Raw genomic sequence first — 9,054 nt, 5'->3', positions numbered from 1 at the left:
ATGCTGGAGCGATGTTTCGTACATCGAGATCAAAGAGATGTTACGTCTGGTTAGAACAGTCCGGTTATTTTCAGCAGCTCTTTGGTACGAATGAAGGGAACCGAGTCACAAGAGCTGTGCGCCCAAAACACGTGCAGTATATTCGGTGGTGATGCAGTTGAAGATGTTTGAAGAGAAACTCCGCCGACGCTGTCTTAGTCGTATAACAAGTAAAACGTTACTTGGAGAGCTCCTGGACGAATGATGAGAGACTCTCCTGATCTATGCGTTACAAACCCTTACTGTATATACGGTGGAGGTTATACAGTACAATACAATACATGCAGTCTAAATAAACAATAGTATAAATCAGTGTAAGATAGGGACAGAAGAAAAGAGAGGCCCCTCCAATTTGCTTTTAACCTTTGACCTGAAATCTCTCCCTTAACCACGTCAAAGGAAACACACACAGGGAAAAACACTGTATGGGATTTACCCTTTCTTACATGACTCTCTTACCATATTTTACAACACAATCATCAACACTCCTGACAGCTCTTTGGTTCTTTGGTACCCCTCCAAATATCCCTAAAGTCAGGATGGACCAAAAGAACAGCTAGCAGGCCAAACAATTATCTTGATGTAAAGCATATATATGTAATAGTACAAGCATTAGGATATAACTATGCATCTATGTGCAGACACCTCACACGAACCTGATGTGCCAAGTGTTTTGAAACTGATATCCAAAAAATACTTGAACCATCTGTCTATGACTGCCATCATCAACCAGTCAGATCAATGAAACATATGACAGAGAGCAGAAACATTTTCACCATCAGAAGATTTGCTGCATGAATTGGATTTAAGACAGCTTGTGTGATGTTTACAGCACACATCATTCATTTCAGGTCTGACTGTATGATTCATTTAAACTACCCACGTGAACTTCACTTACATCGGTGGGACGTCTGAGTTTGACCCTGACCCAAATCTTACCCCATCGTTATACTAGTGTGTTTTCTGCACATTAACCAAGTAAAGCCCGCCTCCTAACAAAAGAATGATGAGCCGCTCTCCAGAAGGTCATTAAGCAGCTCCCTTCAAAGAGCTGTAATTCCCGTCACTAATGGTGATAATGGGGCACTCTTTCAGGCGCTCTTACCTCGAAGGCGCTCATGCTGTTGGACTTTGCGGACCATACTGAAAGAGACAGAAGTAGAATTTTTGTCAGAACCATTGGACCTTATTACCTCCACTAGGAGGTCATGTTTTCAGTTTGTTTCTTTGCCAGGTAAAGCTAGAGGCCCATTAAACTCTTTCGAAGGGTGAGGCATGGACTAAGAAAGAGCCCGTTAAGTATTTGGAGGAGATATCCAAATTATTTTTCACTTTCATCAATATGGCAAACACATGCAGAAAGAAAGCTCCTTGGTGCAGGTCTACACTGTCCGTGTGCCCTTCTGGTTATCACAGTGTGACACCACACATGTAAGGAATCAACCGTCAGGACTGCGCTGTGGTCAAACCTGTTTTTGGATTTCTGTATTTTAACAAGGCCAGCACAGATGGACTGACATGTTGACCTGTAGCGCGACAATTCATTGGACAGTCATTGTGCGATCTGAAGCGTTTGGCCCGGTGTAGTGGGCTGTGTTTAATCACTTTTTGCGTGTAGAATCAAGGGCAACAACATTGAGGATACACTGTCCAAATCCCCATGTGTACAACTCCTCTTATCTGCAGTAGACACAAGTTCTTGGAGCGGGATCAGGGAAGCATTGGAGCAGCAAGACTGGCCATTTCTGGCATAAACAACTTTGATTGCTCTCCATCATCAAACCACCAAATATTGGAAAAATGAATTTCATCCGTGCAGTGCAGTTCGTCTCTTCGCGAGAACATCTAACCGATTTTGACTTTATTTGTCACACATTGGTACATCACAACCCAGTCTTCATAATTTGGCTGTGTATGCTTTTGGGAGACTAAATCTCTGAACTACAAACAGTCGTTATGCGCGAATAGAGAAGAAGAGGAGGAGGAGGAGGAGGAAGTGGAGGCCTTTAGAAGAGTGGCTCTAAAAATATATTCTCTCTATCTTTCTAGCCCTCTCTCTCTGTGATTGATGTAAAATTCTGTTTATCCGCAGGAGAATGGAAAACGAGCAGAAATGCCAATCCTTTGGGAGGCGAAACACAAATCTACGACCAAGAATGAAAAGTAGAATTAATCAACTCAAAACAGGGACACGCAGAGGTCAAACGATGCTACGGATTGCAAGTTCTTTTCGGTGAAATCATCTGTTTTCCTCTTAAATCCTCACAGCTCCATGAAGGAAAGAGGCGAATGGCAAACTGAGGTCTGTGTTTTGATGTGCAGCTTCGGTTGTTGGAGTATTGTCACAAAGCACAGCGCACTTTAACATGTTTTTTTTGTCCCCTTCCGATATTTGTACGAAGATCCTCTCCAGCGCTACAGAAATCTAAGGCTGTGTCTGATTTCTCTTTCTCTCTTCTGTCGAACTCTCGTATTGAAAGTCTGTGTGTTTCATTCGACTTGTATTCCCCATCCTGCTATCATCCAGCCCTCCCACACAGTGTGTAGTGGTGACTCAGGCACCTCGAGTCTGCCTTCATCTTCCACCCGGAGCTGCAGAGAGAAGAAGAACGAATCCTCGCTTCTTTCTTACTTTCCCTCCATTCTCAGATCACTATATGTCTCACGCACACATGCATGTGCGTACTAACACACACACACACACACACACACACACACACACACACACACAGACCCCCGACTGGCCGATCTGAAGGAATCGTGATCAGGATTTGAGTGGCTCTCTTGACGCAGTGACATCATCACTAATTGATCCTCTTTTGAATTCTGACAGGGGAATAATATGCTGCTGTATGGGGTTGCCATAGCAACTGGTCCATTTCAATGCAAGGGGACGTAGAGTGCTGCTGGAAGCTGAGTTGGGTGGGGGGGGGTGGGGTAATTGTGGATGTTGGGGTGGAAACAGGAGAGAGGATGGGGGTGGGAGGGTTAGTGTGTGAGGATGTGTGTGAAGAAAAGGGGGGGTTGTGAGTTAAGAGAAAGAAAGAGGCCTTGATGCATTCAGAGGAATCGAACGCAAACACCCGCCGTGACAACTGACAATGAAACACAAAGAGCAGTGAGGTGGAGGAGATGCGACGCGCACGGGGAAACAAATGCGTTCACAATTTATAATCAGGCTGAAGATTAGGGAGATTGAGCAATCGAGATCTGGATCAATCGGGTCTAACGCCTCGACTGCAAGTTATTGACGCGGCACCTCGGCACAGATCCAGAGGTCGCAGGTATTTTTCTACAGCAGAGCCCCAAGGAGAGAAAAAAACACTTTGCCTAATGCCTAATTGATTGACGTTCAGTGCTTGAAGAGCCGCAGACCGAGCCCTCTAAATCAACAGTCGCTTTTATATTAACAGAGAAACTTAAATCAACACCGTCTCTGTCTCTTGAAGCCTCGCCATAAGACACCCAGGCAGATTTACACAGCATGTATCATTAGGGAGGTACTTAGCGACTTATCATAATATAACACAGCTACCTAAAGGCTGAAAAATGCAAAGTGATTTAATTTTGTGCTCGACTCACACTGTCTGCAGCTCAGTTTAATTCATGTCACTGACGCTGTATGTCTTTAGTACGTTGAGTTAACTCACATAAGTTTAACCTGCATTTCTTTATGGCCAAAACATGTGTGTGTGTGTGAGTGTGAATAAGATGTCGAGAGAGAGAGGTGTGGACAACATGGTCTGTTTTGCAGTTTTATCCAGCACAGCCTCTGTCAAGACTTTCAGCAGCGTCCTGTCAGCACTAGTCAGCATCCTCTCAATGACAACGCTAACACGCAGATGTTCAGTAGGTATTTTTACAACTGCTGTGTCTCAATTTGTGTACTTTCATACTTACACTTGCTATTTTGAGTACATAAGTGCGTTCACACTGTCAGTTATGGCAAAGTGCAGTGTACTGTGAGTACCCGGGCGGTCAAAAAAACACTGGACACTCCTTGGTGACTATTTTTAAAACGGTTGTGGTGAACACTGTAATACAAAAACGTAAATTGTATATACGTTTTATAATATAATCTAATAATAATGTAAAATCTTGTGATTTTTATGTTATTTATGGTAAGTGCACAACACTACCCTGCAGAAATGAGGTAGTAACGAAGTGTCCATATTGAGACATAGCACGTTTTTAATCGCAGCATGTTAATGCTCATTAGTCTTGCAGTGAGTTTTGCAGGTATTTTATCATAAATCTGATGGTGGCATCTGGTATCTTGGATGTCAGTCACAAATTTCACGGCAATCCATCCGGTAGTTTTTAAAACATTTGACTAAAAACCCCAAAACCTCATGACGGCGCTATAGAGGAATTTGGGATTCATGAATGTACAAAATCTTATTTAACAATCCATCAAATGCTTTTTGTAAAATTCATATTTGCCAACCAACTTATCAACAGACAAGCTACCTGCTATTATGACTAACAGGTGCACTACAATGTTTAATGTGTCTAAAACAGCAGAAATCCATCAAATTGTCCAGCAGCATTGATCAGTTGATTAGGTGTTGCATCCCACTCAAAAATCAAATGACATCCGATCTGTCGGAAACTGTAGAATTAGTCTGAGGTGACCAATTAAAACCAGACTTATCAGCGTCTGCCCAGACTTTTCAGGGTTCAAGCAGGTTGGAGTCGTTCCCAGAACGCACTGGGCAGGAGGCAGAGACACCCCACATGGGATTACCACAGTCCATTGCGGGGTCAGTGCCGTCAATATGCCTCATTGGCATATAAACCAGAAGAACGTCTAAACAAAATAAAACAACACTTAAATGAATAGCGGCTGAACGATAAACATCTTTCTATTATATTACAGCTCACATTGTTCATATCTGATCTGTGATGTGTATCAAAGTGGATCGACGGAGGGCGGGGTAGGCCCGATAAACGCTGGCAGAGAGCGGCCACTGTGACTGTTGGGGAATGTAAATATGATGCATCTCCCTCCCGCTCTGCAGCCAGCAGGTCCTCCATAATGCTGTAGCAATAACAGCGATTGAAATCACCATGGCAACAGAATTTTTACCTGAAAGCAAGGCTGTGGAGAAGCTGGAGGAGGAGGAGGAGGAGGAGGAGGGATGGAGAGACGGAGGGAGAGAGAGAGAGAATGAAAAAGAGGGCTGGGGCCTCTCATAACACAGCATGATTTATGGAGGTCCAGGAAGGAATATTTACAACGTGTTCGCTTCACACACCCAAAGAAAAGGATCTGAGGCATTAAAGGCCGGGCAGCTATTCGACAACAAGATTCATTCTCTCTCTTCATCCCGTCTTTCTGTGTCTCTTTCACCCTCTTTGTAAAAATGTAGAAAACATTTTTTGTTTTTTTTGTCTCAGCTTCTGTTCATGTCCCAAAAAACAGATTATACACTGATCTCCTTCAATCTTAATTTGATCCTTTTCTTAATCTAATGTGTAGAAATGATCTGCCTAATTGACTATGTCTGGGAAGCATCATTCAGACCAGTGGCCCCAAACCCTTTTCCGTCATGAAATCCATGGAAACCACTGAAAACTAGAACATTCTTGGTTTGTTTATTATTCCCCAAATTATATTATTTAAACTTTAAGAGCCAGCGAAGTTTAAATAACACAGTCTGAAGCTTGTAAAACTGGAACTCCCAGATAAGAAAACCTCATTCAAAGTCCCACTGACATCTCTAATCATTTTAAATTATTAACATCAAACTGAGGAAGAGATCCTGTCAGTCGTGTAGCTCGTTTCATGCCTAGATAAGGATGGAAATGGTCATTTAACAAACTCCACGATCCTTAAGTCCTACAGACCTTTGTGCGTGTGAGCGTGACGACAAGCTTAAATCGAGGGGTCGTGGGTTAGATTAACATGTCCCTGATAAACAGCAAAATGAGCTTTGGTAACTTAAAATCAACTTTTCATGGGAGCTGTAGTTTTTCCTGTTCTCACAAAGTCCTTATTTAACTTTATTCAAATCAATTTTGATGATACATGCTGTAGTGGACTGCTACAATATGGAAATAAAAATCCAGGAGAGAGCATTGGAAGTTTCAACAGCCTGCTACATCGAGCATACAGGTTGTTTTGTGTTGAATAAACAGCCTGTCATTTGCATGTTCACAGATTATGATGTCCCGATACAAGAACATAAAGAGAGATTCATGAGGTCCTGGAATTCAGGTCAGTTATTCTCTGATGTCCATCCTGATAACATGTAAATGCTTCACACGGACCGCTGTTGGTTTGCATGTGATCTTATCAAAGGTGTTTTTCGGTTTCATTGCACACCTTTAGCCCGTGTTAAAGGCTTTCAATCTTCCGTGTCCTTGTGTACTATAAGGTGTCGTCATACCAAATCACTGAATGGCCTGGCACCAATCTACCTTTGTGACATGCTACAGAAGTATGTGCCAAGCAGGTCCCTCAGATCCTCGGCATCTGGACTCCTAGTTGTCCCCAGAACCTCCACAAAGAAGTCTGGTGAGGCCGCTTTTAGCTACCGTGGCCCCCATCTCTGGAACAGCCTGCCTGTGGATCTGAGGGACTGCACCTCTGTAGACTTCTTTAAAAAACAACTTAAGACATACCTCTTTAGTTTGGCTTTTACCTAAGGTGCCTGATCATTCACTGCTGAGTTTTTATGTCCTGATCACTCCCTGTTACTTGTATCTCTGGTTCTTACTTACTGTACAGGTCATATCTACTTTTATTTCAACTGTTCTTAAATTATACTTCTTTATTTGTTTCATTGTTGTAGTTTTATGTTTTTACTTTTCTTTTAACTTCTAGTTTTTCATGAAACTGCTCTGTCGTCTATTTCTGTTTTTACTCTGTTCTGTGAAGCACTTTGGGCTACAATTCAGCATGAAAGGTGCCATATAAATAAATAAAGTTGAAGTTGAAGTCAGAGAATACAACAATAAATTCAGTGTAGAGAAGTCCTGTGCTGTTTCTGTATATCTATATCTCCTATTGCTTGGCCAGCAAATGCAACCAGTACTATGTCAGAGTACAGATGTTAACTTCTGTATGATTACCAGGTTATATCTTGTCTAAGTCATGGCTGTCCTTAGAAAGCTCTGCGCTCTGAGCTGTCCTTATATTCTCCTCTGTGGACTTGTTTTCTTTGTTGAGTGAGTGAATCATCCTCTCCAGCGACAGTCTCGTCCAGATCAATGGAGATCTCCGCATGGGTCCTCACAAACCTCCCCGCGCTTCCACCTCGCTCTGCCATTGCCATGGAGACTCTAGTGAGTGGCCTCGCTACATGGCGGGACTTGTCAGAGACACCCAGTGCTTCCTAGTGGTCCCACAGTCACACATGGATACAGTTGCTGCCAGTTCTTCAATTAAGGACATGAAAGAAATCGATTTCTCTTTTCCCTGAATATCCAGCCTCTCCTTTCAGCCAGCGCCTTATCCACATCTTTACAGTTCAACCTTTATTTTCTTGTTGTTTTTCTTTTGATTTCATGCTGCAAACAGCTTTATGTCCCCAGTGTCTGCTGATTAACAGGTTTTAGACAAGTCCACACAGTGACAGTGAAGTCCAGCGGGAAATAGAGGACCAGGGTGAGTGCACACGTAGTTAGCTGAGAAGTGGGATTACATTAATAAGTGAATGTGACGAGGCACTGGGGAAATAACACAAGCAAAGAGACTAATTCAAAGGTCAGTGAGTAATAATTAATGCTCAATTGTGATGGTGTACTTTTACAACTATTGTATCCATTTTAAATTCAATTAAAACCAACATAACACGTTCAGGAATTATAATTATATCTCAAACTCCTAATTTAGCTCTCATCTAAATTTAATTTATTTGATTGATTGGGGGCATCAGTTTGGTGTGAACAAACTGAACTGGTCTGGACACATCCCTGACCTCAATCCCATCCAACGCCATCGTGATGTTGGACACCCAACACAAGCGTTGGACCTCGCTGAAGCTCTTGTGTCTGAATGAAAAACAAATCTTTACTGTCCTTGCGAGCTCACAGGGTCAACACAAGTTCTGTTTTGTCCATCGGGAGTCTACGCAGGATGTTTTATTTGGAAAATTGAACAGATTCTTTACGTCGTTCCTACATCTGACTTCCAGTCAGCTTAATCTGCTCTCCGCTATCCGTCAAAAATAGAACAGCCACGTATTCTCCATGGAGTATTGCGGAGAGCCTCTTCTGGGACGCTTCTTCTGAAATGAGTCACGGCGCTTCTGGTGAAATTACGAACATTGTCTAGAATGACCGCCATGGCAGCTGCCAAAGAAGTTGACGTGGATGCCTCGATATCAGAACCAGAGGATTTGAGGCTTTTCTAAAGTTCATGAGTGGATGTTCATCCAATTTCCTGCCAAGTATCTTTTGAACTGCTCTTTTCTAAACAGTTGATAACTTGACAGATCATTTGTCATGTGGTTTGTCTCAGACACAGTTATGGCACGTCACTGGTGTAGGATCAGGATCTCAGATCTCAGGATGAGATGTCAGATCTTTGCTGATGATTCTTTAACTTTTCCTCAAGCGCCATCAGGTCAGGTTTAGGACCAAATACCTTTGAAATGAATGGCATTCCCATCGGACACAGCTGTACTTTATTATATATATGATTAGTGCAAATTAGCAAACATGAATATGCCAACATACATGACTACGATGGAGAACATACCAGCCATCGTTGTTGCAACAGCATGGCTGTGAGCTCTGAACCGCGGAAAATTGATTTGCCTTTTTACAACATTAAGGAATCAGCCAGTCTTTTGCTTTGCAGCTTCTCACTACCAACACCTCTTGTTCGCAGTCACATGGTATCAGTGACAACACTATATGTCACTTCATTATCAGCGTGCTGCGGTTTGTGCCTCTTTTGCCCTTGACTTTGCGAGCAATTATCTCTTGTAAGATCACCCCGTCTGGCTACCGAGAAGAAGACACACCGAGCCCAAACATGACGGCGTAGTGTGTGTTGGCGTGCAA

Source organism: Larimichthys crocea, chromosome XVII (assembly GCF_000972845.2).
Source record: "Larimichthys crocea isolate SSNF chromosome XVII, L_crocea_2.0, whole genome shotgun sequence".
NCBI lineage: Eukaryota > Metazoa > Chordata > Actinopteri > Sciaenidae > Larimichthys > Larimichthys crocea.
The sequence above is the reverse complement of the archived record's forward strand: the minus strand, read 5'-3'. Positions refer to the sequence as shown.